Source organism: Odontesthes bonariensis, chromosome 19, assembly GCF_027942865.1.
Source record: "Odontesthes bonariensis isolate fOdoBon6 chromosome 19, fOdoBon6.hap1, whole genome shotgun sequence".
NCBI classification, from domain to species: Eukaryota; Metazoa; Chordata; class Actinopteri; order Atheriniformes; family Atherinopsidae; genus Odontesthes; species Odontesthes bonariensis.
This window is the reverse complement of record NC_134524.1, coordinates 24,854,789-24,864,852: the sequence shown is the minus strand read 5'-3', so window position 1 is coordinate 24,864,852 and position 10,064 is coordinate 24,854,789. Positions and strand designations below refer to the sequence as shown.

At 39.8% G+C, this 10,064-nt stretch overlaps 1 long non-coding RNA gene across 1 annotated transcript; it reads left to right on the top strand.

The window, feature by feature from the left end:
- The first annotated feature begins 341 nt into the window (after window positions 1–341).
- Window positions 342–3,659, top strand: LOC142369315 (uncharacterized). Its single transcript, XR_012767576.1, has 5 exons — window positions 342–414; window positions 639–689; window positions 776–832; window positions 908–973; window positions 3,228–3,659. It is a non-coding gene; the product is annotated as an uncharacterized LOC142369315 (long non-coding RNA).
- Window positions 3,660–10,064: the final 6,405 nt, after the last annotated feature.

Below are 10,064 nucleotides of genomic sequence, written 5' to 3'. Positions count from 1 at the left end.
CCTTTGTGGATGGCACGGTGCACTGTGTTCCCGGACAGTGATTTCTGAGCCCATGCAGTGATTTCCATGACAGAATCATGTCTGTTTTTAATGCCGTGCTGCCTGAAAGCCTGAAGATCACGGCCATCCAACATCAGTTTTCCCTTGCACGCAGGTTGTCTGAACCTTTTGACATGTTGCTACCATTTAACTCAAGATAAGCTAATATCTTTCGCAAATCGTGAAAACGTCCCATTTTCAACACTTGTTATCTTTTCTATTATCCATCAGAATTAAAATTCCATGTCCAATACAAAACCATGCAGCAATATATCTTTTTTCTTCTTTTTTTTCTTCATGAAAAAGGTTCTGTTACAGATGAGACGGCTGACCTGGCTGAAAGTCAACAGCACGTATACTCTTCTCTCCTCCACGGTCAGTCTTTCATAACTATTTAAAGATATATTTTCTAATCACACGATCGGGAAATATTTGTCATCCATTATGTTCGGAGCTCCAAGACTTCTCCTTGCTTCTGTTGCAGTTTTCACACAGTGGAACTTGTTAAGCTTAAATTCTTCTTACAGTCATGAGTTGACTTAATGATGTGGTTTTTGGTAACTGTTTCCTGATTTTTTATTTTTTTTACTGACCTTTAGGAGACCTTTGTGTCTATGAAACCATCGGGGGGTCTGAAATCACTGCAAACGGTACAACTTTGATTAGCATAAAACTCATGGAAGCAACATAATGATTCAGTTACTGACTAAAGTTATTATTGTTATTATTATTTCAGGTCAACGGGAAAATGATTACGTTAATGTCGCATCTCTGATTCACCCTAAAAAGCAGAGTGAGTACACGGAATAGAGGGTGATAGATTGATGCAAAGATTGGAGATGAAAACACTAAATGATCACTTTAACAGGGACACATGATGATCCAGATGAGGGGAGCTCCGACTACAAGAATGTAAATCCAGATTCAACAACAGGTATTAAATCTTAGCAGGAGCTTTATCTTCTTCTCTTCAGCCTTTTTATGTACTAATTAGGGCTGGGCGAGTTAACTCGTTATTATTGCGTTAACTCGTTAATTATTTAACACCGATAAATATTTTATCGGGCATTAACGCAGTTTTTTTATTTTATTTTATTTTTGGGGGGGGGGCTTTTGTGCCTTTAATGGATAGGAAAGTTCAGAGAGACAGGAAGCAGGGAGCAGAGAGAGGGGGAACAACATGCAACACAGGACTGTCCGATGCGGGACTCGAACCGGGGCCAGCTGCAGCGAGGACTATAGCCTCTGTACATGGGGCGCCTGCTCAACCCACTGATGATCCCCACGGACCATCCCTGTTTTATTATTCATTTTATTATAATAAAAGTCTGTTGCTCACAGGCTTTTATTTTGTAAAAGTCTGTTGCTGTCTGCTGCGGAACCGGAAAAGAAAGTAATTGGCGGATCCACCAAACATGGAGAAGGGTACGGAACTTTTACTCGGCCATTTTTATTTTAAAGTTCTTCCAGACGGCGGAGTTGACAGAACCAAAGTCATCTGTAAACACTGCCAAGTTGAATTGTCTTCTCAGCGTAGTAGTTCCAGTCTAAAATATCACTTAAAGGCAAAACACACAACTGATAGCAGCAAGTCATTCAAGGAAACAGACAGTGGAGCGAGGCTTCTACATAAAAACTACAGAAAGATGCTGATGTTAAAAGTGTGTTTGCACAACAAATGTTATGGCACTTTCATTCACATGGCAGCACATTTAAAATAAAACTAAATGCTAAAAGCTATACACTACTTTTGAATTAATTTTTGGATTTTGCGTACAAATGCGATTAATCGTGATTAATCAGGGAAATCATGTGATTAATTAGATTAAAAAATTTCAATCGTTGCCCAGCCCTTGTACTAATCCATTAAAAAAATCACAACATGATTGTTCACCTGCTTTACTTAAGGTCCTAATTAGCCCTGCTATAAAAAGGATAACTTTTAAGCTTATTCTGTATTTTTAAAATATCTATTTTCCATAAAGACAGCACTTAATATGAACATAAACAAAATTTATAGTTTCAAATGATGTAGCCTACAGTGCAATGTCAGATGGCGTCTGATTGTACCGTGTAAAGATGAACCAGTTCAAATCTGGACTGAATTTTAACATTAAAAAGATTCTTAAAAACTATATAGGAACCTTGAATTGAATAAAATGTGCCAGAAACCAACAAGGGCCCGATATTACCATTAAGATCCATTTGATACAGATCCTACACAGAGTCAAAGACTTAACACCGTGTCAGCCGGCCTGCTGAATGTCTGGCTTAGATCTAGTGGGGAAAGCAGAACGTACACGTGGCAAAGCCTTTTGAGCTTACCTGGTGCGGCCGTTATGGTGAATCCCTGAACACTAACACAGCCAGCAGCAACAACATTAAGACTAAGGTATTTATAGCATCCGCCATCCAGTTGGTTGCTAAAGATTTACTATGTTTACAGTGCGGTTGGCTACTTTTATCAAAGGAAATATCTGGTGAAACAACTATCAAATGCATTTTTTCCTGTGCTCTGAATTACCAAAAGTACTTATCAGACAAAAACCATCTGAAGGTAGTAAAACTATGCCAAAATGAGAGAAAAATGAATGACTTGCAGTCCTTTACAATAGAAAAGGAATACCCGTGTTAAAGAAATCAGAGTGGATCTCATCAAACTGAGTCACACCAAACCCCTGAATCATATTTACTTTCCCCTTGCAGAAAGATATGTATTAAACAGTTTTAGAATGAAGATTTACACACCGTTACATCTGACATTCCAATAAAGAGAGATCCACTGAAGGGATGGATTTATTGGGCGATTAGACTTCATTATCTCAGTGGATTTGGGTGACATGGCCCGAGGAGGGGGAATAGGAGGAGTGGAGTTAGGAGGTGCCAGAGACCTTTGTTGCACAAAAGTCAGCCCGGTGGGAGAATGACAGAACACAGGAACGTTTTTGACAATGCGGATCGAACTTGGATCGAACTTAGCTCAACGGGTAAGCGGGCAAGAGGACCGTTGGACCTGAGCTGCGATGACAGAATTAAGAGTGAAGTGAGTTTCACATCATGGGAAAAACAGACGTGAGAAAGCAGGATGTTATAGCCCAAACACCAGAGAATGACAGAAGCTGCGCGGGAACACATCCTCTTTATCATCTAATGCATGCAATAAGTGTCATGTTGTGATTTCGTTTCAGGTCCATAAAGAAGTCACTCATCTACAAAACAAGGGGAAGCACTGCTGATAACATGAGAAATGGCTCTCATGGTTGGGCTTGCAGACACCCATAAACAAACCTCCAACCTAAAGATAGCCAATACTCACTGACGTGAAAGGACAATCACAACATACCATGCTGAATGCTCAGTGGAGAGGACCTGATGACAGCTCCTTTTTCTAACTGCTGCTCACACTCAGTGTTCCCTGCAGAGAACTTGATGTGGTCTTTACTGCTTTGCAAAGCAGAGTCCTGACAGAGCAGTAACAGCAACACAGTCTGGACTGATCAGACTTCATGACAGAAACAATAAGAGATGGAAAGCTGATGTCTTTGGTGTTTGATGTTTTCTTTATGGCATTTTTTTAAATGTATGTGATAGAATGTTGAGTTGCACAAGTGAATTTTTTTATAAGTTTGTATGCATGTATGTATTGATGTATAGTTTGGTATGGTTGTATCTTTCTTCCCATATTAAATGATGCATTTTATTTATATCCTGTTGTTAATCATGAGCCTTAGCATCAACTCAACAAGTGTGGTGGACTTGGCAAAGACTAAGGAACTGCTGGTGGACCTGAGGAGGACCAGGGCTCCAGTGACCCAGGGGTCAACACCGGTGGACCCGGTGGAGGAATATAAGTACCTAGGGGTGTACTTGGAAAACAAACTGGACTGGACTAAAAATACTGACGCCCTCTACAGGAAGGGCCAGAGCCGTCTCTATTTTCTGAGGTCCTTCAACATCTGCCGGACAATGCTGCGGATGTTTTATGAGTCTGTGGTGGCCAGTGCCATCCTCTATGCTGCTGTGTGCAGGGGCAGCAGACTCAGGGTGAAGGACGCCAACAGACTTAATAAGCTCATCTGCAAAGCCAGCCACGTTGTGGGAGCGGAACTGGGCTCTCTGACTGTAGTGTCAGAGAGAAGGATGTTGTCCAGAATAAGATCCATACCAGGCAACTCCTCTAATCCTCTCCATGATGTGCTGGCCAGCCAAAGAAGCACCTTTAGTAATAGAAGTATTACACCACACTGTACCACAGAGGGCCACAGGAAATCATTCCTGCCAGTGGCCATTAAACTCACCTCACCTCACTTCATGTACAATAATCCAGCTCACCTGACATTTAATTTAATTTAATTTGATATATTATTTTATTCTATGCTTATTTCTTATTTTGTACATTGTTTTTTTTTTTGGGGGGGGGGGAGTTGCAAATTTGGGTCAGGCAAATTTCACCACAGCGCTCCAGTGCTCCAAATGCCAAAAAGTGAATTAAATAAAGTATTTTCAATGACTTACTTGTCAGAGTTGGTTTTAAACACATTTGATGTTGTGTCTATGGTCATTGTTGGTGAATGGTGAAAAACAAACTGGAAGTTAGAGAGCCACCAGCAGGCTGACATGAGGTCTGAGATAAATCTGTCATGGCCTGAATGGATGCGTATTCATTCATGTGTCTGTCACTGACAGAGGTGCACATCACCCTCTAGTGGCTAAAATGGGTATTACATAAACAACCACCTTTTATTTTATTTTTATGAGCCTGACGTTTTTTCTCTCCCTAAAACGTGATTTATTTATTTTTATAAAAATTGGCATCTGTCACAGAAAAAAACATCGTGGGTCAGTTTTGCTCTTGGGCCATCAGTGTCTGCTCCAAGTTGGTTGGATCATTCTGTGGAACAGATGCTCTGAGAGCGCTATCAGACTGGTTATTAGAATTACTCTGTTCTTCAGTGTTTCTGCTACATAAGAAGTTTCAACTTTCACCGTCTAGGAGGCATCTGAGGGTGCTTGAATGTAGGAAAAACAAGTAAAGAAAAAAATCTTTTGCTCCCCATTACGCCTAAAGACCCCTTTAGGGTGACTCCGACCCCCTAATTATATTTGCTTGATCCTAATACTACTGTTAGAGCCATTTGTTCATGTGTGCATTTGTGTTTATTGTAGTACCTGAAGGCCACAGTAGGCGGCGCTCTGTACTGTGGGGTGCATGAAGTGTTAAATAGAGCTTCAGGTAATTAGTCGGCAGGTGTGCCGCTGACTGGGGAAGTGCGCAGTTTTTGACCGCCTCCGCCGCTGTTGTTTGGTTATTGCGTTGTGGCAAACATGTGAGCCTTTTGGTTTGATTTTGCACTCAAGTTATAGTTAATACAAGTGTGTGTGTGTGTGTGTGTGTGTGTGTGTGTGTGTGTGTGTGTGTGTGTGTGTAGTTCGGCAAACCTAAGCAGCCACTTGAGGGGCTGCTTAGGTTTGTTTTGTTGTTTTATTTTTTGAGAAGAACAAGTCACTATATTTAAGTCAAAAAAAAAAAAATCGCTTCGATTAGAAGCCGCACGGAGGCAGAACCAACGCTGGAGCCAACGCCGGGTTTCCGAGCCAGCCGAGCCGCATGGAAGAGGTCAACAGCAGCTGTGTTTCCCGGAGTGACACCGGTCATCAGCAGATTCATCCGACGAGGTAGTGCTACCACCGGACCATCTGGCTGCATGAGATACACCTTTTACTTTTACAATTTAGTTATGTTCAAATTTTTTTATGAATATTTATATGTAAATATTAGCATTTTTGCTCAATAGCTTCCAGGTCATGTGATCAATTGACTCCAAATCAGTTTGGGATCATGTAACTACATTGGCTGCATGAGATACACCTTTTATTTTTATATTTTTGATCTGTTCATATTTTTATTAATATTTATATGTAAATATTAACATTTTTGCTCAATAGGTTCCAGGTCATGTGATCAATTGACTCCAAATCAGAGTAGGATCATGCATGAGATAGCCCTACACCTTTTGTTTTTACATCTGTTCATAATTTTCAATAACCTTAAACACAGTACCTTATCTCTGCTTTAAATGTCCCACATTTTTATTTTGAAAACAGGAAGTTGGAACACACTGCAGTCGTCCTCTCCGTATATTTACTGTAAAGTCTGCAATACGGGTGCACTTGAAATGTTGGAGTGGCTCGCGAATGTCTGTCGAATATCCAACTTAAAACTGACTTCACCTTAGTCAAAAATTCCCATAAACACACTCCTAAACCTTGTGGAAAGTTTGCCCAGAAAAGTTGACATTCGTCATATTAAACCCTAAGGATTAAGAACGGGATGTCACTTAAAGGATAAAACCGTTTTTTTGACATTGGGCCCTTGATTTCACATTATAACATGATGTTCTACTCACCCCTGCTTGTTGTTGGTCATTTGGAGCTGTTCCGAAGATATTCGAGAGGCGTCTGGCTGCTCTCTTGAGATATTCGGCCATGAAACGGTTTCCTTTGGGCAACGTTATACAGGCGCAAACTATACTGTTTATAATTTATTAATTACTCTACACTAGCACTGATAACGTGGCGGTGCGTCGCTTACTTAAAAAAATCCGGGTTACTGTAATTTTGAATTTTTGTCGTAAAGTGGGTGTTACTGATGTCATCGTTGTGCTACTGCCACAGACAGCCCACAGACCTGCTGCCTATTTATTCATTCGGCTAAAATTCAAAATTAGTAACCCGGATTTTTTTTAAGTAAGCGACGCACCTCCACGTTATCAGTGCTAGTGTACAGTAATTAATAAATTATAAACAGCATAGTTTGTGCCTGTATAAGCTTGCCCATAGGAAACCGTTTCATGGCCGAATATCTCAAGAGAGCAGCCAGACGCCTCTTGAATATCTTCGGAACAGCTCCAAATGACCAACAACAAGCAGGGGTGAGTAGAACATCATGTTATAATGTGAAATCAAGGGCCCAATGTCAAAAAAACGGTCTTATCCTTTAAGTTCATATACGTGTAAAAGCAGATGAGCGAATACTTTTGGCAATATAGTGTAGATGAGATGTGTTGTAGTTAGATTGAAATCTTCAGAGATTACCATGAATAGACAGGGGTGGGTTTTTATGTAGCTTGACAGCAACTCAGCTGTCAGGCAACATTGAGTTGCCTGTGGTATGAAATGCGCTATATAAATAAAGATTGATTGATTGATGAGGTCTCACTCAGCATAGGCAGGCAACACAGATGAACCCTCTCAGTAAACAACATGGAGTTTGTCTGATGGCCTTTCGTAAGATCAGACATACTTTTTTTTTAAATATTGTGACGTGTTTTAGAGAAGAAAAATAAAATTGTATTATTAATTTAAACTTTAAAGGTCCACACGGTAGAAAATATTGGAAGGAAAAGTTTCACTTGGTGCTGGACGGTCATCCAGATCAAGCACAATTTTTAAGACGTAAAGAATACCTAATACTCGTTCAAAATTCATCCAAAAGTTAATTACGATGATATGAAAACAAAACCAAAGGCCTATGCACTGTAGTTCATGTTTTTTCACAAGGGTTCTCTTTGTAGAAGAAATGATTAAAGCACCAGAAATATAACTACAGATATCAACAGAATCGAGAAAAAAAAAAAAAAACAATGCCTATGGTGCTATATAAAGAGTGCCCATGTACTCTGCAGCTGAGATATACGACTCGGATCCACAGGGAACAGGTTGCATTTTAACGCCATGCAACTTTGAACCACTAAATAGGGTCATTAGCCAATGCAGTGTCGAGTGTCCCCTTGAGCCAACAGAACAAGATGCTTTATCTGGTGCTGGCAGGAGCAAACAGACTGCACAGAGACCAGTTGAAGTTATTAAAAATGAATGGATGAAGCTGCTGGCAAGCAAATGTGACCTGTGCCACCACCTCCTCCCACAATGAAACCATGTTCCATATGTATGGCCTAATTCAAATGTCAAATTAATTTTTTTAATTTACCAAACAAATAACACGGTTGTTAGGAGTTGAAATATAGACTATATTGGGTGGAGCTTTTCCAAACACATATTTCACGAACAGATGAAATGAGGTCAACATGAAAGATCAGTTAAGGTGGATTTATTAACAATTGGTGAAGGATCTTTTGTGAGATGTACACGATACATATACATACACAAAACAAACATATTTCTAAGATTTAATAATTGTTTTCCTCAACTTCCTTTTTCAAACTGTTATCAAGTTCCAACTTCCAAACTGTTGTCGTTTGAATTCCATGTCTAAAATGGATGCAGATAAAGCGAATGGATGAGTTAATTACATCAATTGTCTTGGCTCAGAACAGTCTTTTCTTTCCGTCTGCACTCATTTTTAGCCATCTCCGTCGACACAGTGTTTCTCGTTCCAACAATCCCACTCTCTCCAACACCAGCTCCCAAAAAACAATTCTCAAATCAGCCACGTCATTTCTTTGGGAATCAGCTTTCCAGTGTGGCCTCTCATATTTCTATCTAAGTTTGATGTGCGTTCACAACCTCACGAAAGCAAGTGTGTTTATTTTTTGCATTGCAGTATTTCCAAATCCCTCAGACTTGATCAATCAAAATACTTTTATTGCTCCATTTTTATTAAATATTTTCTTAATATAATTGATTAACTTTTTTTCTCTTCTATACAAGTCTCAGCGAGGTCTTCATCGCTCCAGGAGGTAAGGGAGAAGGCAAATGGCGGCCTTGGCAAGAGCACTGAAATGGTGTTCCGATCACATGAACAAGTCTGCCTCTCACGCTGGTAACTTTTGAGAGTAGCTAAACGCCAAGCAGTCAATCATCTTTCTTTATCTGCCCCCCCCCCCCTCCCAGCATTTCACACACAGGCCACCACCAGAGTTAAGAGGGAAAGGAGTTGAAAATGAAAAACAGCAAAACACAGAAGGGCCCTTTTATTCCTCCAATAAAAAGTACTTATACCATCAATTACATGCAAATTTGACACTGCTATGATCCTATATAAAGAACAACCAACACACAAGTGTGTGTGCAACAGTCCAGGAGTTGTCTTTTGAACTAAATTAGTTCAAAATGCTAAAGGAAAGAGCTGTGAAACAACAGATTCAGGACGAATATTCCTGCTATACAAATCAGAGATGTGCCTCAGTAGAGCAAAGTGTCCTCTCATAGATAACATTATCACAGAAGCTTTGATGTAGACTGAACCGCAATGTATTAACTAAACACCGCAAGCATTGCTAAAGCAAAGTAAAGTTGGCTTCAGATTTCAGAGCTCGGTCTGTCTTTTTCTCTCCTTGCGGAAGACTTTTCCATCAAACTGCTCTCTCCACTTCAGGGTGACTCCATTCACTCCGCTCTCCTTCAGTCTTTCCTGGAACTGGGGGGGGGACACAAATGACAGTTATTTGGAAACATTTCAACAAAGGTAAGGTGCGTAAATCCTAATTTACCTTCTTCAGGAGCTCTGCTTTCACAGCACTGTCTTCCAGATCCACAGAGTCCTCCACCTCCAATCTGAGCTTCACTACCTGCCTGGTCACTGGTACCGAATAAAGGAGAGACATTACCAGACATTCCATTTCATTGCATTCAGAAAAGTAAATTCATGAACAATCTATACATGTTTGAGGAAGTTTAACATTAGTTATTTTAATAGACTGCAGTATTCTATCTTCCACTGAAGGACAGTAAAACATGGAGAAGCAGCATTTAGCTGTTATGCTGCCAACAAGTGGAACAAACTGCCAGTGGAGATTAAACTTTCACCAAATGGAGACATTTTTAAATCCAGGTTAAAAACATTTCTTTTCTCATGTGTCTATGCATGAAATTTGCACGATATCTTTTAACTTATCTTTACTGTTGCTTGTTTTTAAATTCATTTAAAAGATTTTATTTGTTTCTCTTTATATTATTTTATGTATTGTTAATGCTTCTTCCACTCCCTGCTGCAATGCTTTTATTTTATGTAAAGCACTTTGAATTGTTTGTACATGAAATGTGCTAAACAAATAAATTTGATT